We start from the raw sequence: 23,897 nt of genomic DNA, 5'->3' as shown, positions 1-23,897 counted from the left end.
GGCTACGTTTACATGCCACCAGAATTATTCTACATTTAATATAGGTCATGGAAACAGCATATTCCGGTTGGATATTCTGAATAAGGCCTTTTTCCGAATTTATCATTTTCCCATTAAGACATGTGGGAAATGCCGATATTATTCACGGTTTAGATGGCATTCTTTGGACATGAAAACAACGCATTCAGAAAATGTGTCTCAATCTGGGTTTTTATCACAGTTTACGGCCAGTTTACGGCTTACAGTTATCTCTGAGCGTTGCTATGGTTGTTGTACACAAACCAACCAGCCAACAGGTTGCAGGGCTGCGGTAGGGATGAATGCCTAACACACAAACACACCTTTTAAATATTAGGAAAGACTTGGATATCAACAGGATTTTATATATGAAAAATCCTTCTTTGCATGGCTGCGTGTAAACAGGAATATTAGTGGATTTCTCACTTTCATTAGCCTTGTAAACAGCTTAGTTGGAATATCTTTTTCAGAATAAGGGCAAAAACCAGAGTATTATGTGCATGTACCGTACTCAAGTTCTCTAATCTTCATGGTGTGGAATAAGGCTCCATCTCGGTCTATTGCCCCTTTGTCCTCTCTGTTTTCATTACATTACAGCATGGCAGAGACGCCCCCCCCCTTCTATTAAAATAGGGAGAGAGAACAGGATCCGAGATCAAGCATCTGCTGCAGTGATGTCAGATGACAGTTATGAAGCAGATTATGAGGCTCATAGTCTGAATTCTCTGCCTGCACTTTGCTTTCATAACCTTTGACATCTTAACTGCGCAGTCCTCTTGTAATTTTCTTCACTGTCACATTAGCTTTTATTAGTTTCTCCACCAGTATTTCTATATTTGTTGTCACTTTTCTCTTGTGAATTGTGGAAATGGGACTCACACTTGCTCGGTCCACACCAAATCATGGCATGTCTTGCTCAAAGTGAGAACATTTTATAAATATGATGATCACCAGGTGATTTTTATGAATTTATTTCAACTGGAGATTGACTGTGTGTTGCTGTTGTCACTCCAGATGTTTTTTCAAGGTAGCCATTTGTTCACTTATAGACTAAATTGGGTGAGGATGGGATTTATAATTACTGTTTTTTGCCAAAGCCGTTACTTGGCTTGAAGCTTTCCCCTTTTTAGTTTTTCACGATGACATTTTTCCTTGGGTGCACCTGATTTCCCTCTCACCTTTCCCTGCTCCCTCTTAGCGCCGTTCTTCTTTGTCTTTACTGTTCTCTTTCAGATGTTGGCATCAACACCGCACCATAATATTCTTTTATCTTATTTTGAAAGACAGAAATGAGACATACAATCAAATCGGCACTTTTACACACAAAAAAATGTAATGGATAGGAGACTTCCACACTTTGATTAGATACATGCTGCTGTGATGCATGTAATTCATTTATTTTCTTAAACTTTCTATTACTCAATTGGTTGGTGAACCTATTCTGCAAATAAACTGGCAGGTCAACATGTTACCCCCCCCCCCCCTCCAACTATGCCCTTAGTTACATTCTCTGTCTCTCCACGCTGTTTTAGCCTTCATCTTCTTAACCTGATCCCCTCGCCTGCTAATAATAGCCTTGGCTTTAACAGAGCAGGCAGGGGAACAGAGCAGAAGGGAGTATTGGGGGACTGTTGGCGGGTTTCTCATTGGATTCTGTGCAGTGTGCACTTCAGTGGCTCTTATGACTCCCCATTGATTTATAGTGGTAATCCAGCTATAGTAACCTTTTTAATCTTCTGTCTTTATTTTTAGTTTGTGTGTGCAAGGTGATGTTCTAATTCACTCATCATTTGGCCGTTCCAGATTTTAGAAGTCTAATGTGTGGATGCTTGAGACAAAAATCCCATTGCAGGTATGTCTGTGTGGAAGCATTTCTGTCAGGGAATACCAACGCTACATAGCCAGTTTTGTCCAACACAAATGAATAAGAGATGATGTGTGCCACCTGGGTCATGTTATAGGAAAGTGAAAACCACATTCTGACCTTATTCTTTAAAGCTTATTGGTGCTGAAGTGACAGACTAACAGAAAAAGGACAAACAAATACACGCAATCCCATCTTTTGGCCGGTGGCTGCTGTGAATCCTCCCTTTTTGCTGTGATCCTTTATCCTTGCAAAGACATCCCAATGCTGTGCTGTGAAAGACATCTGCTTGGAAAGTGTATTATGTACAGCTAGTAGACGTTAGACACCAGATACGAGACGAGACACCAGATTGGGTTCACAAGACAAGATTTTAACACTATTCTACCAAAAACTTCAATAAAGAAATAATTTAGGAAAAATAGTTATTTTTTCAAACCAAAATGGGAACGGAGCATTGAAGGTTTTTGCTCGAATGACCGGCTTCTCTCCTGTACAAGTAACAGTGAGAGAGATAGATTAGTGTCAAGAGATGAGCTAATGGTAACTGCGTGATTGATGTGGTCAGGGTTAGGGGTCAGCTTTTTTTCTTCCGCTATCCCTCTACAAAAGTAAACTCAGAGTGAACTTTGGAGAACGGCCAGGGGATTTTCTATGCTATTTCAAGGCTGCTGCTCTGCACTTGTGTACTGATATTGCGAGACTCTTTTGACCTGGACGAGAACTCTTGCCCCGTTTTAAATCTTGCGAGATCTCGTCACACCTCTAGTAGAGAGCAAACTGCCATGTCTGTCACTGTTACTGAGGAAGCTTGATCCCCAAAACACTAGGATCTCGTCATGTGAAAAACAAAGTCTCCCAATTAGCATTTGGTTTCAGTAAAATGGATACACAAGTAATCCCGTGTTTGATACAAGATGGTTTTCTTTTGCTTTGCAAATGAAGGGCCTTCCAGTTTGTCTGGTTTAGCATGAGGCAGTCCACGAGCAGGTGGAAAGAGGAAACGCGGGCTTTGAGTCAAACGTGGCTCCAAGAGGCCCAACATGTCATCATTTTGACTCATTTTCTCTGAAGTAATGTGGAAATGGATCAACCTACTGAGCGCCAAGAAAAGGTTACATTTTACAACACGTCTGGCTCACGCACTGAATCTGTAATCCTGACTCTTTATTTTGTCAAATCTGTAGTAGAGCCCGGCCGATAAAGGATTTTTAAGGTCAATACCGATACAAATACTTGGTTAGTTAAAAATCCGATATGCCGATAAATCGGCCAATATACAAAAATACAAAGTAAAGATAGGAAACTTAAAGTCCTTTGAACGAAAACACAGTAGCAAAAAAAAAACCATCTGTGTTGCCAACAGGGATATTGTGCAGCGCCCTCTGGTGGACAAACTATGCAAGGTCAGCGCTCATAACATGGTTGAAAGTCCTATATATTTTTTTAAATAATCAATTATCTGTATCATATTATTATTTTTTAATCCCCAATTTTAAATCGCTGATAGCGATAGAGCGGGAAATGCGCAATATCGTTGGGCTCTAATCTGTAGCATGCGTCTCCCCAGAATTAGGATCCACAGGTTTGACCATTAGCTGGCCTCTGAATCAAACATCCACCCATGCTGCAATGTTATAATGTTAATATTTAATTTTGATAAAAAAGTAATGATGGTGTTAAGATATCTGCGAGCTCCATATTTGGGGGTAATCTCCTGTTATGGGGGCGTTGAAAAGACACATGCCGAGTGTTTAATTATCTCTCTGAACAGTGAGGCTCCCGCACTGTTCACGTTCACATCTCATCTAATTTAATCCCTCTCTCTGTAGAAGCTACTGTATATTTAGCTCTCTCCTGTTATTCACTGTTTTCACTCTTCACATAAATCATTTTTTTTATCCTGGCTTACTAATACTGTCAGGCTCTCTATCTGGAACTGCACAGGCCTGTTGGGATTTGTTTTAGCTGATTTTCTCTGTTTTGCTTTGGTTTATCATTTTCTTAATTCTTTTTTTGTTTAGTGTTATTATTTTTGTTCTTAGCCAGTGTTAAATCCTGAGAGGTGAGAAACTGCTGAATTGGAAAAGTACAGCTGGTGTCAAGGTCTAGAAGAAGGAGAAACAAGGTGTGTGTGTGTGTGTGTGTGTGTGTGTGTGTGTAAGCAAAAGAGAGTAAGGCAAAGAGACAAAAAGAGCAAAGGAGACTGAGACGGCAGATAGACGAGGAACAAACAAGAAGAGGGAGAGCGAGAGCATCTAAAAGGTGATGTTTCACATGATACATCTTCTGCAATGTCGCTCTCTCTCTTTCAGTTGTGCAGCCAGCCAGTCAAGGTTTCTGGAGATAAATAAATAGCCTTTCAGCCACTGAAGCCTGCAGAGAAACTGAAATGGGCTGCATTCACTATACATAAAGAAATACAGCAACAACATATAAAAAGAGCAAAATCTCTGACTGTGATACTACGGTTGGATTTATCTGTGGTAGAAAACGTAAGGACACATGGTATCTGAAAGTTATTTTGACTGAACTGGAACAACACACACACTGAGGAAGCAGGGACGGGCTTGAACCAGGCCGCTGCAAAGGACTCAGGCAACGCGGGGCGCACGCTCCTACTGGGTGAGCTACAGGCCACCCCAGGGAAAACTTTTCTAAACCCTTGGCAGTTCACGCAAGTGTACTAGAGAATCCTGGCCAAAACAGGATGGTTGAGCAACTGATTGCTGCTATTATAACAGGATTTACTCGATAAGGCCATACCATGTGTTTTCCTCTCATCTATATTAAGGAAAACTATTTATACGCTTTCTGGCTTTTAATGCTCTTGCTGTAGTTAATGCATGGGGGGGGTCCTGCTGGTGCGCTCATCACCACTTTTAAGCCTAAAGTACATAATCGTTATCTTGTTGGCTTGTAGCAGAGGGCAAGCCAATTTTATCGGCCAAACAAATGCAGCTAACGTCATTCCATCACAAATATTAAACCATGGATACTGCCTCTCTTGGAATAACAAAAAGAATCATAAGTTCTATGTATAGCATATCTACTGTATGTATTATTTTTTGTCAGTTGCTTGCAATAAAGTTTTGGAAACTATATTTATCTACTACCCACTTATATACCGTATGTACTTTTTGCTTTATTCAGTTGTTTTCTAGGAACATATCACAGCAGTAATACCTGTCTGGTTGTTCCCTTTGCCTGTTACAGTAAGTTAGACTGTAAAGCTTCTGCTTAGAGAGCGCCATAGAAAATCTAAGTGCCTGGAGAAGTAAATGTTGACTCACTGATATTGATCAACAAGCCCAAACTGTATATGTGCAGGGAATTTTTTTTGGGGCCGTCTTTTTATATGCGACACTAGACCACTTCATCAGGAGCGTGATGTGGCCGTGGCAACAGGCGTTTTACAACACAGCAGATTGTGCCTGATGTGCGTGGCACGCTAAGTTACCATGAAGTGGAGCCAGTGCTTATATGTGTGTGTGTAAGACAGCGTGAAAAGCGTGTAATAGGCTCACCTGTCCCTGGCTGCAGACTGATGGGCAGGTGGGATAAATGGAAACCAGATGGAAGGAAAAAGAGCAGCGGAGGAAGGGGAGAAACAAATGCACAGAGTAGATGAGGCTGCAACAGACCTGTGGGGTGCATATGTTGAGATTAGACTTTGCAGATTAAATTAACACCCTTATGTGTGTATATTTATGTGTATGTATGTATATATGTGAAGTATATATACAGTATGCATATACCATATGTATGTATATACAATATATGTATACAGTGTGTATGTGTGTATGTATATATATTCCCTCTGCAGCTTTTTTTTATAAAAAAAGGTGGCATAGAAATAGTAGAAGGATAAAATGTTAGAATGAAATTACTGAAGAAATATTGGAGGAAGATGGATAGCCTTTAGAGCATGTTGCCATTTCCATTAGCCTGTAAATGCTTGTAGGGCAACCAAATCTCTGACAACTTTGAACACGATTTGTTAAATTTTACAATCCCTTGAGGGGTTTCTAAGGCTTACAGGATTATTATCCATTTAAACACTAAACACATGTTGAAAAGATGGAGAGGACACAACGGACACTATCCTCAATATCAGCATAGATGAGCTTTCGTTAAGGGTGGGCACATGTCTAAGAAAGCATACTGTAGGAATATTCACTGAGTTGTAGTAAAACTGAATCCCCGTCATTATTTTGGGACTGGCTGCTGAGTCCAGAATGGCTTATTGAAAACTTAAATCCTGTACTGCACCTTTTCTATGGATGTAGTAACTAACTCTGGCTTGTTTTCGACAGGGTGAAGAGGAGGATCGTGCTGACGTTTTGTCCTGTCCAAGGTAAGTTGATGAGACACATGTCTTTGTCCCTTTTCAAACACACAGTTTTTTTTTGCATTTCAATTTCTATCCAGCTGAATGTAGACTTAATGCGCTCGTTTTTGTTGTTGTTGGGCTGAGCAAGTTTCGAAAGCCAGGGGTGCTTAACAGTCATGTCATATTCCGTGTAAGGAGACACAAAAACATTGCTCTTGTCCTTTTGTTTCTTCTGCTCAACCATAAGAGCAGCGAGTCTGCATTATCTTGTAAATGTGTTCTATGACCACATGAAATGTCCCTCGCACCACTTTGAAGATGATGTTTTCTAGTACTGAGCACTCTGTTTGAGATCCAATCAACAGTGGGGGCCACATGTGTGAAAAAGCCTCCAAAATACTGGGAAGCTGTTTTGCATTTTGCGAGAACACGGCAGGCTAAACAAGAGATGAAAGCTTCAGGCTCTCAAATCAGCGTCAAGATTCCCAATTAACTGCTTTTTTATGTGTTTGATTTCAAAAATATTGTGTGAAAATTCTGGATGCAATTCAACCAGCAGCTGTCCTAAACCTGCCAGTATGGTGGTCTCTGCTTCTCTGTCAGTAACCTGTCTCTGGTTCTATCTGGTTGCTGTGGTGACGGGTGTGTGTGTGTGTGTGTGTGTGTGTCTGTGTGTGTGTGTAAGTGTGTGTGGCGGCGGGCGTTGAAAGGACTTGGCGGAGGTGGATAGAATTCCACTGTCCAGAAATGCCAGCGACACACACACATGTCGACGGTCAGATACAGAAACTTCAGAAATGTGGGGGCATGCAGGAGATACACACACACATGCCGCACACAACCAGTGGCTCGTACACATACACACTTGTAGAGGAACTACACAGACGCTCTTGTACAGGAACTACGGACACACACGTAGACAGATATTCAGATTCCATGAAGGCCACTGCCATGCATTCATGCTGACAGCTCAGGACTATAGGGTTTCATACAGGGAAGTCCATGGCTGCCGCAATGCTTTGAACAAGAATAGTATGTATACACACATTTTATGAACTCAGAGACCTGAAGCATGAAAGTTTTACTGCCAAAAAGTCTACTTCCGATCTTAACAGATTTATTTTCATACGCGAATGACGGATGATATTTGCATACAGAATTAGCAAATGCAAATTGTTGCTTGCTCAGCAGCTGCACCAGAGCAATCTGAAGCTAAATGCCTTGCTTAAGGGCAGTTTGACTTTAGTCCACAAGGGAGGGGAGAGCATTACTCATTTTCTTTTCCCAGCCACCGTCCCCCCTCCCCTGTCTTCATACCAGTTTGGGGTTTTGAACTGAGGACACGAGTCTGCTGAAGCTTCAGGCTACCGCTGACCACCAGGTGTAATGAACTGTGATTACCCCTGGATTTTGGTTTTTTGCTAGAGCTGTAATTGAGTTTGAGTTCACAGATATATTCTCCCCAATCGGGACGTACAAAGGCATATGTCATCTTGCATAAAGAAAGAACTGAGATTCAGAAACACAAGACACATTAAACGAATTGGATAGTGGGACGATTCAGGGGACTGAGACTCAGGAGAGGAGGTCTTTCTGTCTGTTACAGGTAAGGATGTTAATGGGATTGGGGATCATTTTTTTTGACATTTCAGGACTCAGATCCTGCTTTGAGCACGATTGTGGTGATTTTATTTTAGGATCCCAAGGAAAGTAGAGTAACCTTTTTAAGTTTTCCTGCATGGTTCCCTTCATCCTGGTCTGGTCCCTTACCATACATACAGTATGCTTCAACATTGTTAGGTATTTTTATAATTTTGTTTTATAATGTCAAGCTGGGAAGCATATGGGAGTAAGCAAGTGTGTGAAGGTTCACATCTTAGAATGGAGACCGACATCATCTTTGACATTTTGCTTTACGTTATTTTGCTATATATGCAAAGTAATGAATTTTCTTTAAATGATAGGGGACAGTCTAGTAAAACTTGTAACACAGTGGAGGGCGTAACCATTTTAAAGTTGAAATATGGAAAAAGAAATACAACTGAATTGTGCCTGTTTCATCTGTTTTGCTATGGAGTGTTGTAATGTTCTAATGGTTTTTTTTCTTTAGTTACAGAGATGGGATGTATTGTAGATGATTGGCAATATATGGTGCATCACACAATCGACTGTGCAATGGGCAAAATATGTTTTTATTTAAGCATTACTCCTGATTGCATTATCTCTGTCCATGAAGAGGACAATGTGGGTAATACAACTGGAACTTGTGGAGGCGTATTTTACACAACCTTATAGCTAAATCTGTTGTCCTTTTCTGTGTAAAGCTTTGAGTTTGAGGGGAGACAACAAACTACCAAAGACGTCTGCATAAAAGAGCTGGTTTTCTTGCCATTTTTCCCACTGAATGCTTTTTATTTGATACTTTTAACTTGGTCACACGCTAAGTGCTTTTGCAGCTCTGAACTCAACACAAACAAAACTAAAGCTGTCACTTCATGCAGCCTGCTCTCTTTCTACTTTCTAACTGGAAGGTAATGGTCAGTGTGACAAACTGAAATGACTAGTCCAGACATGAATGTAAATGGGCTGTTCTTATATATAGTGCTTTTCTATTCCTAAGGACTACTTAATGCACTTTTGCATAGTACAGGAACCACTTACACTCTGTGGACAGGGCTGCCGTACAAGATGCCATCCACTCATCAGATAAGCTCACACACATTTAAACTCCGATGGCGCAGCTCTGGGTTCAGGGTCTTGCCCAAGGACGCTTCACCATGCAACTGCAGGGCCAGGGATTGAACCGCCAACCTTCCGATTGACAGGTAACCTCTCTACCACTAAACACACACAACATACATGGATTGTCACCCCAATTTGTATCCATGCTGCATTCAAAGAAGCCTCCGTGAAGCAGCGTACATGTAACATGGTCCATGAAGATGAGAACCTTTCTTTCATCTTTTCGCTCTCCCTCTCTCTCGACTACTGCAAGTGGTCCCGTTGGCATGCGGGTCGGCAAATTGCTCAGTAGACACCACCGTGTCATCTACACTTGTACAAGCACATGAAACTCTTGCCTGTGAGTGTGTCTGTGTGTGGGGTCGTCAGTAATGTGAGACTGTGTGTTTTGATCCTAAGGGGGTCGACATCCTCCCCACACACACAAACACACACACACACACACACACACACACACACACACACACACACACACACACAAACACACACAGTCAGCCTCTCTGTCTCCCAGAGTACACCCACATATACACACACTCTATTTTAGATTATATCAACATTCATTTCTTCACAATATACCCTCTACCCGTGCCTGATTTATTTAACAACTGCAGTTTGCTGCAAATTGACTTTCAGTAATATTAAAAATAATAATAATAATAATAATAATAATAATAATAATAATGTATAGTTTTTGTCCATTTTTTTCTGTACGTGTGTGCATGTGTACATGTTTGCGTTACCTCAGCCTATGTTTTTTTTCTTCTCTCCCAACGTGTGTGTGTGTGTTTGTGTGTGTGTGTGTGCGTGCGCGCGCATGTGCGTTTTCAGTATGTGTCACCTAAGAGCCTTATTTGCTCCAATGGATTCAATATTACCAGAGAGCTCTCCATGCTCAGTTATTATGTCAAACATCAGGATGTGTATTTGGTCCTTTTTTGCAATATCTAATATTCTATAATAATTGTTTAAAATCACGCTGATATATATACCTATGTACTGTAGGCTCCTTTACCTCTTATTCCCTCTCAAATGTAAATTATTGTAAGGCTATTTGCAGCTTTATATTTTGGAAAGAAAACATGGCGTAGAGTCTTCCAGTGGCAGGATGGATATGTTTCCCCCTATGCGAGTCCAGACTAAGGAAAGGCAACAGAATGAGTAGGACTGGTTGCCATTGCTGGTCTAGCATTGTTGACATGGGAAAAACACAACGCTAATATCCTGACCCTGCAGACAAGGCATCATTTTACTCTCTGGCTGCCTCTTGCATAATCAACAGATGTAGCCATGCACATTGACAAGGCAATATTAAGATCAGGGCCGGTTGCTATCTCTGTGACCTAGAATTGCTGAAAAGTGATAAGCCCAGGACTTGTATTAACCCACCCGTGTCCTGATCATGCTGACAAGACCTCTTTTTCTAGCCTCGTTGCTGCTGTGAGACAGCTCTGAGGACATTGCAGGCTACTGAGAGCAGTTTGTCTGCTCTGTAAGATACCATTACTGACAAGCCAGTGCACTGTGGTCTTAAGCACAGTTGACCAGGCAATAGTAAGCCAAGGAATAGAATCAAGGCTGGCTACATCGACTGTTGACAAGGCAGGAGTGAGCGCCGCGCTGGCCTGACCGCCCGGCCTCCTGTTTCTGACAAGACACTGGATGCTTGGTGACAAGCTGCTTGCTATTCCACACTCACGTTAGCATGGCTAGGGTCACATTGACATCTACAATCTGAGGAAACTTGAGCCTATCTTTCTAGCAAACATTGTGAGCGTGTGCATGTGTGCCCATTGATAGGGATTAGCAAGGATGTGTGAGCCCGGCTCCCTGGGATGGCCCAGTTGCTGCTGGAGGTCAATGCATGTGCACTCTAATGTGTGTGTGTGTGTGTGTGTGTGTGTGTGTGTGTGTGTGTGTGTGTGTGTGTGTGTGTGTGTGTGTGTGTGTGTTTATTTGCCAGGCAGTGGGGGGTTAGGCCTCAGATTGCAATGACAATGGAGAGGAATTTGAATAAGAGAAAAAAGGGGGATCAGGGACGTTTGCAAGGAGGATGGAAACTGCTTTGGCACCATTGTTATTCTTCCTCTTTGTCATTCGGCCTCGCTATCTCTCTTTTACAAATCCTTCACTCTTTGGCCACATTTCCACCTGATATTAAATTCGATCTGAGTGAAGTGGACAGCTTTAAGTACGTCTGTTCCCACCTGGCAGTAGGATATGTCTCCATATGCATCTTGAGTGACCACTTATGAATGGATCATACTTTCTCGCTCTATATGCAAATAAATACATCATTTCTGTCTGTCTGTCTGTCTGTCTGTCTGTCTCTGTGTGTGTGTGAGTGTGTGTGTGTGTGTGTGTGTGTGTGTGTGTGTGTGTGTGTGTGTGTGCGCGTGTGTGTGTGTGTGTACTTTAGCTAACCCACCAAATGTAATCGGAGTCACCCTGTCATTCTTAGGCTATTGTTCACATATGGGTTTAACAAACAATACAAATAAGACCACATTTCAAAACTGGCGGTAGCAGAGTTAAAGTACGTTGCTTTATTACATTTCTAATGCTGCATCTCTAGTAGGGATGTCACGAGAACATGTACTGCGCTACGTAGTTGGTGCCAAAATTCTGATACGGGACGGTACTTGTTTTCCTACAGTGCTGTAGGGACGGGGGGATGCAAAACAGAGAGACGTGACACTGCCCCAACTAGGGTTGGGCATCGTTTTGATTTGAACAATTCTGATTCCAATTCCGATTCTTTCTTTTGATTCTGGTTCTTACTGATTCCCGATTTCAGTTCTTTGAGGGATGAAGTTGAAATGGGTCACATGCTTATTTCACAGATGAGAGGATAATGAAATGTTTGTTTGATGGGGATTTGAGTTTTACCCGGCTTTTTCAACATAAAAAGCCACACTCTAGAAGTGCTCCGTGGCTGCAACAAGACAAGCGCTTGGAATTACCGTGGCCGCCATGGAAACCAAAACCAGCGTGTGTAAAATTTGGAACCGATGCAAATAATTTCATTGGAATCGTAATTTTTGAAACCATTGCAAGAATCCAAGGTATCGACTTTGGTATTGGATACCGTGTAGTTTTGGTGGTATTGGTACTGACTGCTAGAATTTTGGTATGGTGACATCACTAATCTCTTCCACCTTTTGGTGTTTGCTCTTTCATTCACTTGTCACTTAACCTGCTCTCATCAGAAGTCTGTTTTTATTTTTCTATCTTCCTGTGACTCACTGTCGTTATGTCTGCTTCTCTGTCACTCCCCTCCATCTCGTGTTATTACCTCAGCAGTCTGTGGTCAAATGTAGTCCAGTTGCTAATATAACCACTCCCAAAACATGCTCATTGATTTATATCGCTCTCTCTTTCTCTCTGTTTCCATCTCTCTGACACACACACACACACACAAACACACACACACACACACACACACACACACACACACACACACACACACACTTACTTCTCTCCCCATGTCTGTTTGTCCGCCCCCCACCCCTTTGCTCTATAGCGGCTCTAATTGCGATCAATTAGGAAACTTCAGAAGGCTGAAATAGGAGCTGTGACAAGGGGCATCCGTTGAGCTGGTGGGAGAGAGAGAGAGAGCGAGAGAGGGAGAGAGAGAGAAAGAGAGAGAGAGAGAGAGAGAGAGAAAGAGAGAGAGAGTCCAGGTTGGTGTCGAGAGATGAGCTAATGGTAACGCCGTGATTGATGCGGCCACAGCAGCTGAAAGTCACATCGTTTTTCATGCCAGGTATTGATTCCTCGACAACCGCTTGTTAGCTTTGGGGCGCAGTGGATGGGGCATGGCACTAACATCACCATGGCGAGGAGTTGTATCCCCATCTGAAATGAATGCTGTCACTTGGCTGAAAGGTGCTTTGAACAAAAAAAAGCATCACACTGCACACAAACTAATTTTAAAAGGCAATTGCGTTGCTGCGCGAGCACAGGACTTGTTTTGGTTTAATATATTGTTTTTTCAGTTTTTTTTAATCTATTTTGTTTGCATTCATTTCTGCTTTTTTCTTCCTAGACTAGTTATTTTAAGGGGAATTTAAAATAAATGTTACAGTTGAAGGTGTTTTTACCGTTGATTTGTTTAACTCTTTTACTTGTTTTTTCAGTTCAATAAATGCAACATGTTTCCAAAAGTCAGTGGGTAATCGTGTTAAATAATCGTGATCTCAACGTTGACCAAAAATAAGTGTGATTATGTTTTTTTTTTTTTTTATTAAATTGAACAGCCCTTATAGCTTTGTGGGGTTTTGTTGCAACTAAAGCCCTACAGAATTAAACTCTTAGTGAAGATAACGGAGAAAAGGCAGCTGATCAAATAGAGACCATGTAATACAGACTGATCCCTGAACATACTCACCAAGACAGCTTTGCTTGAAAAGTGTTTTACAGAAAAACAAGGAACTTCTTCCAGTTTGAGTACCCCCCCCCCCCCCAAGGCAAAGATTATAAATAGCATTATTATCCGGAAATGTTCCTTCACAGAGACTACAGCGTGTCGGTTGCCTTGAGCTTTCTGAGGCAACCGCTGAAAAATGTTTCGATTTGCCGCGATTCTACAAGATTCATGTTCTTTTACCTAGCGCTTGAGTCGCTGATAAAAATAAGCATGCTGTAAATAAATCTAATGGTAATTTTTGGACTGTCAGAGATATAGGAATGTGTTGACAGCCTGGGGTTTGTTAAGTGTCCCTTTGCCCCCCTTCCTCGGTACATGTACTAGAGGCTGAGAGCCTCTGGTCTCATGTTTGGCTGGCTTTGCCTTGGGGCATACAAACCCTTTTATCTTGTCACCCTAATGTATGTGTGTGTGTGTGTGTGTGTGTGTGTGTGTGTGTGTGTGTGTGTGTGTGTGTGTGTGTGTGTGTGTGTGTGTGTGTGTGTAAGTCAGAAAGAAAGGGAGCATGAGAGGGAAATGGAGGGATCAATACTAAGCCGTCACGAGGTCTGCTACTCCCAGAGAGAGAGGGAACAGGACACCCAGCAGGGAGTGGAGAGAGAGAAGGTAATAAAGAGCGAAGAGAGTGAAGAGGAAGAGAATAAGGAAGAGACAAAGGAAAAGAGGGGGAGAGATGGATGCAGTAGAAACGTAACAGGAAAGGGAGATAGGTGTGGATGGAGATGGGAAGGAGAATAGATGTGGCCAGTGATGAATGAACAGATACAAGGGACAGGGAGGCGAGGAGATGAAAAGGGCAAGTCCCGAGCTATCTTGCAGTAATTGTAAGAGGTGAAAATGCAGCAAAATAGAAGCACTTTACAGTGTAATCTATAATTTTGAACATGGAACACCTAGAATTTTGGCACCTTCAGAAGATTCCACAATGTTACACATGTGATGCAAACAATTCACATGGGGCTAGTATCACCTGGACACCTCAAGTAATTTGCTCTAAGGTCGTCTGTGATCTTAGTCCTGTTTGAATCTGCCATGTCTGTACTTTTCCGCAAGTGACCTATCATATTTTGCAAAACACAGAGGTTGTGTGATGATATTAATCCTGCGCGAATCAGCATCTCTGTGATTCGGGGGTTGTATTGGCTGCGTTGGCAATTCTAAGTGAACGTTTTGACAGAGCCTTAGCATCATACGTGGGGGATAACGTCAGAGAATTTGCCGCACGAAACACAGATTTTCCTTTGGGTTTGTTTTCCGAAATCCCATTATGTCCCCTTAGCATACTAGTCCAGTGCAATAGTGAGACAAAAATTCCCTCATTTGGTAGTGGGCACATTAGAAAGTGTCAATAATAAGGTTTCTGTCAAAAAAATGTCATGCTTATGTGATTAAAACTCATGAAGATTTTAATCTAAATACATGACATATGATTTTTTATTCTGCTGAGCTACAGCGGCGGAGCTCTTCACTCCAGAGGGTTAATACAACACCAACAACAGCCACAGGTAGTATAAGCAGGTATTTCTTTTACTGTTCACCTGTTTGCCATGGCGGCTATACTGAAGAACAGACGTGGAACATGGGTTGCAGATAATAAGGAAACTAAAAAGGTCCGGGTTTTTTAAAGATTATTTTGGGGCTTTTCAGCATCTATTCAACAGGACAGCTAGGTGAGGATGGGGGAAGATATGCAGGAAATTGTCTCAGGTCAGATTCAAACCCTGGACCTCTGCATCAAGGCATGAACCTATATGAGCACCTGCTCTACCAGCTGTCCAACCCGGCCCCTGAAATGTAGTTTTATCTAACATTTTCAGTTTTCACCGGATGACATTTCCACAGTTCAGAAACTTGACCTTTCCTTTGTTTTAAAACGTCTCCAAACAGCCAGTTTGATCTCTAAATCATGATGAAGTATCTTGGAGAAGGACAATAAATCCTCTACCCGCTGGGATCTGTGGACGAGAGCCCGCTCCTCATAACTGTAAAGTGTTCAGCTGAAGAGCAAAATCATCCTATAACTGAAAGATCACAAATTTGATCCCTAAAAATGGGCAGGTGCCCTGTTAAAGCGCCATTGGCCGTTGTCGTGCAGTGTGCCGGTTAAATGCCTTCGATGGTTATGTCAACCTGCTCTTCTTTGTATTTCTCTGTCCTTCAATATAAATATCTGCTCCACACCGGGCCTCACAGTGCTCGGGTCCATGCACTTTTACACTTAGGTGTCTCCAGTGGGATTTAAGGCCTTGCTCCCTGGCAGTGTTTGTGTCACCTAGGAGCTCCTCCCTCCATAAACAACACAATAACACTAAGAGTATTTATAACATTGGTTTTAATGCATAATTCAGCATACATAAACATCAAATGAGGGAAGTGAAACTGTATCCCAAAGGAGCTTAAAGCTTTGACTTGACACCCATAATGAATATTTAAACACTGATGACCTTACCCTGTAAATGATTTATTGTTCTGCTTCCCACATATCTATTTTTATACCTTTTTGTCTTTTTTCCAGTTTCACCTCTTTTTTTATCTTATTTTTCTGTCACTTTTTTCCCTAATTGCTTGCTTCCCAGTGCTTTTTAAAAGATCCTAACCAAGACATAGATAACAGTGAGCCTGGTAGCTGCAGAAGAAACTGCAGAAAGTACAACTACAAGACAAAAAAAAACGAAAGAAAGATGAAAAAAGTCTGTGATCTTCTTTGACTTATCTGTGAATATCATCAGCTGTAATTATCTTATCCAAAATGTATTTCAGCCCCCGATGATTAACTTTCTTAATGGGCCCTGGGAATAGTATTATTTAATGTAGGGGAATGAGATGTGGAATAATACCCTATTATTATTAAATGTATTCAAGATGAAGAATTTCATTCGTGACTTTCGTTATACTTGGGCCAATAATGACCCAGGTTCCTTTAATGAAAGAAATGACTCTGAGACCTAACACAGCTTTTCACAATGAAGCAAAAGGATGTAATGAAATGTCTCTTCCCCACTAATGCTTTATCTGTTTTTTTAGCGTGATAGGAAAAGGGGGATTTTATACTTTAAATACAAAACTTCACTAAATGGTTTTCTGATGCTAATCAGTGGGTCATAATATGATAAACAGTGCGGGAGACTTAAGTGAAAGACGGTTACTAAATTGTACTGCACTGGTAATTTTTGTTTAAACACAAACTGTACTGAAGATACTAGGTACTAGGAATGGAGAATGGAATATAGGTGGCACATGACATGATGAGCATTTGTGTTTGTGAAATAACTTTTTGAGGAATATGTATTAACCCTTGTGTTGTCTTCCCTTCAAAATTGAAATTCAAAACTTTTGTTGATGCTTAACATCAACGTTTTTTTTCTTTTTCCTAAGTTTTTGTCCTTTTTTTCAACACTTTTGACACTTTTTTGAATGTCTGTCATTTTTTTGCCATTTTCAACACTACGCAACACTAACTTATTACCTTTAGTTTTACAGTTATTTTTGGAATTTATGGTCAATCAACCTAATTTTTAGAAAATTAAACCTAATGTTTAAGTTAGAAAAGCAGAAATTAGAAATTAGTTAAACTAAAATTAAAGGAATGCATGTTGATGCATAATCACAGACTGGAATAAGTCAACTTTTACTCAATACTATTTCAAAACCACATCATTTTTTTTCTCAAAATGCTATAAAATTTAATACAACACCCCGAAATTGATGAAAGTAGAAATTTGGCCCAGCCAAAAAGCGTTGTGTGGTATCAATCATGGTATTTTGGGTAATTAAAAACAACATCGATAGAGGAAAACGGTTCAATTAAACCCGAGGACAACATGAGGGTTAAGGTGAATGGGCTTTTCAAATCTTTTCCTGGGGGTTAATAAAAAAGCCCCACCCTAACCCTACAAAACATGTTTTATTTTTCTTAAAGTAATTTATCAAAAGTATTTGTAGTATTTTAGTTTCATTACTGAAATTCAGGTATTATATTGGCACTAATATCAAAAATGATTCCTAATTATACCCAACCCCATATAACCTTGAATTGCATTCATTCATTAGGGGTGTCTCATTTTATGTGGAAAATCGATCGAAAGGAGATTTGGATTTTTTGTACTATCAAAAATGAAAAATCAGGATTAGAGATTCCCCCAATATTTTTTCATTTCTTTTCTATAGTTTATCATTTTATGGATCTCACAAATTTCAATATGACACGTAAACGTGTAAAACTGAGCATGCACAACTCACATCTGCGCTCGACTCACATCGGGTAGTGTCAGTGTGGCAATATTTTGCCTTTCCCATGAGCGAGTTATGTAAACAAACAACGGATGTAAAGCATTTGGACTCAGATGGGACTCCAGGATGCATTCAGGTGCATCTTGTTAAACTATTGGTGTGTTCATTTTGCCTTGTAAACTCTGAGAAACTCAAACTGCTGCTGCAAATTACCATTCTGCCATCAGGTGGCCCTTATTGTGGCATTGTTGCTGTTGAAAGTCAAATTGAATCTTGAATTTGGAAAGTCTTGACATTCATCATCATTAAACAAAGTTAAACACACAAATTTAATGGGATTTTCAACAACTTAATTCCTTCCGAATCCTGAAATCCACCCTCTAAAGAGAAATCTTTTGTAATTTTGTGCATTCTTAGAAATTGACTAATCCAACAAGCCTATCTGATACCTAACAATACAATTTTTACAGGCCTGGTTGTCTAATATCGGACACATTCAGTGATGAAGACCAACAGCTTCATTTCTAACAGAATATGGCTTTGCAACCTGAATCTCCCTGTCTGTCTCAAGGTTAGGGCTCACAAGGGAGGGGAGGGATCAGGTTACACTAATGCATCATGGCTGCTGGAGGACACACATGCACACGCCTCGTCACCCACTGTCTCACCCTGTCTCTCTTTCTTTCTCTCTCTCTCTCACACACACCCTTGTGAGATGATACCTTTGTAGAGGTCTAAAGCCCAGCCGTGGCCTTGTGTTATTGTGCCCTCGCAACCTGCCAGCAGTCTGCTGTCTGTCTGCTGGGCAAATCACTTGTTTCTAAAAATAAACTGGAACCATTGCTAAAGGCCTGGCCGAGGTTAAACAGTGGCAGGGCAGGAAATTTCAATTTAAGCTCTGTGTTATGAGATATCCAGCATTAAAGCGTGACAAAATTGATTGGTAGCAGGAAAGTTAATTTGGGAAAATTGATATTGCAGACCGTTCAGGGGTGTTGCGAAAAGTTATTTTAACCCGTTTACTTTACTTGCATGTGCGTTTTTTAAATACGTATCTCAGCAAGCTTTTGTGTTCACGTAGACAAGGTGTTTTAGTAACTGCAAAAATCCACTTGTACCATTTCAAAAATCAACAAGTATACCTTTAATCCCTGCATTTTCTAGTAATGATGACATTGACAATTATTTTCAACATCAATGAATTTCAGTGATTTCTCTGCTTCTTCTACAATAGTGAAAAGACTAACCACCACAGTTTCCCAGCACCCAATAAGACAAAACCCCAAAACATTCAATTATCAATAATATGGAACTGAGAAACTGGAACTAGAAATGATTAGGTATTTTGCTTGATACATGGTTTGACTGATTAATTGATTATCATCATTATATTTGTTAATTAGTTCCGGACTAATCAGAATCAGCTTTATTTGCCAGCTATGAGGACACATACAAGGAATTTTTCTTTGGAGCATCGTTACTCCCAATGTGCTTACACATACAAAAACAACCAAAACAAAATATGCACACTAATATATATGCAATATATACATACTCTAAACAGAAATAATACAGAGGCATGAGTGCAATGAAGAGTTCAATACAACTTATTTAAATGTGGAGCATAGTGCAAAGGATAATTACTTCAGGGATGCAGTTTTCCACATCATATTTCAAAGAATAATGTTGTCATAGTGGCATTGTATGAAACTTCCTCAGTGTTATTGGATCCATAGAAGGTAATTGCAACATTTTGGGCGTCACTCACAAATCAATAACCAATTAATCTGGACTGGAGAAGAACGAGCCGAGCTGATGTGTCATTATTGAGGTCTGCCCAAATTCCACCTGCTGATGGTGGATTCCGACTAATAAAGTCACGCCGCTCCATCCTTCTTTTTGTAGCGTTTGTCATGATGTGCAGAGATGGCAGTTGCTCATCAGGTCATCCACATTGCACACAGGCAGTCTCTGAAAAGCAGAAGCCATAATCTCCATATGTACATCCATTATCCATCCATTAATCTATCTCTCCATTAGTACGGAAATGGTTAGTTAATTAACACAAATCTTGATGAAATACTTTGCATTTCCGAGCGTCAGTCGGACTATACAAACAATGTGAGGACATCGCCAAAGGCTCTGGGAAATGTTTGGGGGGTTTTTCAATATTTTTGTTACGTTCTACAGCTAAGTCCTAAACAGTGTTGGGAAGGTTACTTTGGAAATGTTATAGGTTACTGATTACAAGTTACCCTATTTAAAATGTAATAGTGTAATTCTTTCAATTACTAATAAATTACTTTTTGGATTACTTTGCGAAATTTCTAATGACAGTTTGAGAGGCAATTTCAAACAGGAAAACCAATCAAACCCACATCAAACGTTACTAAAGGGCTGTGGGTGGAAATGGCAAAAGAAGACAGTGTGCACAACATGCATAGCAACCAAACTAAAATAATTCAACGTACAGTGTAGCCTAGCTTGTTACCGAAACTATTCAGATGTAACCCCCACTGTCATCATTAACATTTTCATAGGGAACTGTAATTTAACTACACATTTTCTCCCAGTAACTGTAATAAATAGATGGATGGTAATGGATTACAGTTACCTTTATTTTGTAATCAAATTCGGTAATGCTGTTACATGTAACTAGATACTCCCCAGCAGTGGTAATTATGTAATCTGAAAAATGATTGACGGATCAATCAATTCCATTAGCTTTCAACGCTTATTTCTGTCTGGTGTCCCGTGAGAACTGGAAGTGAAGGCAACAAAGCAGTGTTGTTGTAAGACAAACAAATACTTTTACGCTCGCAATTGAGCAGGTACAGTAAAAACCTATGGTACCTGAGATAAAGTCCTCTCTGCAAAGATTCCATGTCGTTCTACGGGGCCCTGCAAGAAACTACAGATTGAAATTTCCATCAGAAGACCGACCATTGACCTCTTATTTTAAGAAAGACTGGGGGCGATTTTCTCTCTAAATGACATTCCCTCTTTTACACACACACACACACACACACACACACACACACACACACACATTCTCTCTCTCTCTCTCTCTCTCTCTCTCTCTCTCTCTCTCTCTCTCTCTCTCTCTCTCTCTCTCTCTCTCTCTCTCTCTCTCTCTCTCTCTCTCTCTCTCTCTCTCTCTCTCTCTCTCTCTCTCTCTCTCCCCGGTGTAGTGAGAGGGCCTTATTGTGTGAGCCAGAGGAAATGCAGACACAGCAGAGGACAGGCCATCCATTGATCCGAGTATAGACTCCTCTCCTTCTCAGCCTCTCTTCTCCTCTGCCTTTTTTTTCTGATCTCCACCCCTCGCTTTCTCTGCTCTTTGTGTTATCTGCACTCCACTCTCCTACATATAGTTTTTGTCTCCCTGTGATCTGCCACCCCCTCGTTCTCGATATCCTTGCCTTCTCTCCCTTGGCCAATTCTGTGACTCCTTTCTCTGCCTGCTGGTATCTGGTAACCGGCCTTTTCTCCCACTCTCCTGTCTGCATTTCTGGTTCCACATCTCTATTTATTATCTCCATCTGCCAACAAATGATCCATCGTTCCTTTCTCCCATTCCCTTTACTTCAGCTTCCTTCCCTTCCCTGAAATGACTAATATCCTCTCTGTCTCCCACCATTCATTGTAATTTGGGAGCAGACATTTTTTGTTGAAAACAGAAAAGAAGTGCAAGATAAGGGCAAGTAGGAACAAAAATAGCAATAAAAGAAAGAGAAAAGAAAAGGGGCTAAAAAGATTAAAGGAGGGAACTTCGACAATAATAAATAGTAGATAAGGGATCAAAGGAAGAAAGGGACATACAAATAAAAGTATAGATGATAAGTAGACTAAAGGCCGGAGGAAAGCAGGAATGAAATCAGTACAGAGAACAATGACAGGTAGATTGTTGTGTTGGATCTGTGCCAGTAATGAACAGGAGGAAATGATTAAGTGAACTCACTCACTAACTAACTCACTCACTCATTAACAGTGCGGCTTAAGTGATGGCTAAAGCAACCTTCTGATCTTCAGAACTCTTCCTCTTTACACAAACCTCCTCATCTCACTCACTCCTTTACCTCCTCTCCATCCATCCCTCCCTAACTGCTTTCCCTTTTCAACTCCCTTCTTTACCTTCTCCCTCCCTTTGCTCTGACATGTTCTTCTTTCCCTCCCTCCCTCCTTCCTCTGTGCCCCGCTCCCTTCCTGCTAAACAGGCTTTTATTTGAGCCATGTGGACCTCCCTAATGACATGTGGACCTGTTTGTGTGCATGTGTCTGTGCGCAAGTTGAAGGTGCTGACATGTGCATGTGTGTTTGTGTGTGTGTGTGCGTGTGTTTGTGTGTGTGCGTGTGTTTGTGTGTATTTGAAGTGCTGACTGTCTGTGTGTGTGTGTGTGTGTGTGTGTGTGTGTGTGATGGAGGTGCTGACAAGTCTGATCGTCCTGTGGTTCTCCTACTGAACTCGTGCCGACGGACCTTTGAAAAGGCCAATGAGGACGGGAGGCGAGAATAAAGGGAGGAGGAGGGCAAAAAAAAAATATCTGAGTGAGAGAGCCCAAAAGGAGAAGAGAAACAGAAGAAAGGAGGGAAGAAGGAAAAAAGTTAGAGGAGAGTAGGCCGGGGAGGAATAGAGGATTGCAGCTCCAGGGAGGTACTGGATCTGTGGTTCCTTATAGCTTGTGTTATCTCATTGGTGGATTATTATTCGGGTAATAGAGTTATATCAATCAATTAACAGCTTGAACAGTTTGAAACGGATATGGAAGGAAGTTGTAGAGGGTGGCATGGCATACACAAGATAGTGGAGATAACATGTTTCAACTATTCAAGCCGACACTGAGATGAGAGAGAGAGAGAGAGAGAGAGAGAGAGAGAGAGAGAGATGTTAGTGATTCCTGTCCTTCACCGATAAGCACCTACCACTTGGCCATAGACAAAGGCACTCTTCTTCACTAACTTGTGCAGCATTTCTTTCAGTAGTATTCAGCTTAGTTATGTTCATATTAGTGCTGTCAAACGATTGACATTTTTAATCACAATATTTTATATTTGAATTCACAATTAATTGCAATTAATCACACATTTTTATCTAGTCTTAATGTCCCTTGAGTTTTTTTTTGTCCCATTATTTTTTCTCATTTTAATGCTCTTATCAACATGGAAAATTGGATTGGCTTGCTTTGGGCAAATTTTTTTTTTTAATTGAAAACAACATTGGCACATAGCCTAATGTAGTGTTCAATTTCACACTAACATTTTCATTTGGAGCAAATAATCTCTCACACAATGTCATGGGCGGGCAGAGAATTGGCATAAGCTGTGTGCTTGATAGCTCAGTTCACAACAACATAACACACAGATCACTTTGGTCTTGTCAAGAATCCATTTGGCTACTTTTAAAAAGTAAACTTTCCATTCAGAATCTCATTGACATCCCATTTGGCGTCTCACGCTCGCCATCCACTCAAAACGTAACCCTACTACTCTTGGGCCGGCTCGCAAGTCCAAACGGCGTGTGTGCAGCGTGCCTGTTGTTTTGTTTACGCCCTAGCTTGATCTGGTGTGGTCTTGTAGTTTTTCTAATATTACTAGTTCTTGCAACATTACGTGAAAAAAACCTACGAAGTTTGTTGGGTTAAAAAGAACGTTAATGAACGTTGAAAAAAAATTGATGCCGTTAAAAGGAGTTTGCGTTAACGCATTCAACAACGCGTTTAACTGACAGCACTAGTTTAAATGTAACCAAAGCTTTGGCCTGGTTCAAGAGAACCTATTACATGCAGGTGTGGTTTCCTGGTTATCTTTTCAGTCAGCATTATTGATGTGAGGATGGAAATCCATGAAAGGCTCATTGAATGAGTGTCGAGTTGAGGATGTGAACTTGAGTTGAAGGAGAGAAGAGAGGCACAGTGGCTTGTTCCATCGATGCATTTACTCTTCAAGGTATACGTACCTATCATTGGTTTGTTATTTTTGGCCATACGTGCAAGCGTATGTTGATTTCCTAAGAGGTTGCTGATATTTGTAAGACTGTCTGTGATCTAATTTAATATGGATTTCTCCCATGTGTTTATCTTCTTACAACATCTGCCTTTTTACTTGACTGTAATCTATTAAGGGCAACACACACTGGAAGAAAAATGTCATAGAATATTGGAAAAGCTACAGAATAGAATGTGTTTTAAAGTTGGTACCCTACTGTGATGTGTGTGTGTGTGTGTGTGTGTGTGTGTGTGTGTGTGTGTGTGTGTGTGTGTGTGTATATATATATATATATATAT

General features: G+C 40.8%; 1 protein-coding gene across 1 annotated transcript in view; it reads left to right on the top strand.

The window, feature by feature from the left end:
- The window catches only part of cntfr (ciliary neurotrophic factor receptor), a 246,311-nt gene that overhangs the window by 38,071 nt on the left and 184,343 nt on the right, over window positions 1–23,897 (top strand). The window contains exon 2 of the mRNA XM_034895826.1: window positions 6,199–6,239. The gene's annotated coding sequence lies outside the window, so the exon portion shown is untranslated. The remainder of the gene's footprint in view (window positions 1–6,198; window positions 6,240–23,897) is intronic.

The sequence above is a fragment of the Etheostoma cragini genome, chromosome 16 (genome assembly GCF_013103735.1).
Source record: "Etheostoma cragini isolate CJK2018 chromosome 16, CSU_Ecrag_1.0, whole genome shotgun sequence".
Lineage (NCBI taxonomy): Eukaryota > Metazoa > Chordata > Actinopteri > Perciformes > Percidae > Etheostoma > Etheostoma cragini.
The sequence above is the reverse complement of the archived record's forward strand: the minus strand, read 5'-3'. Positions and strand labels throughout refer to the sequence as shown.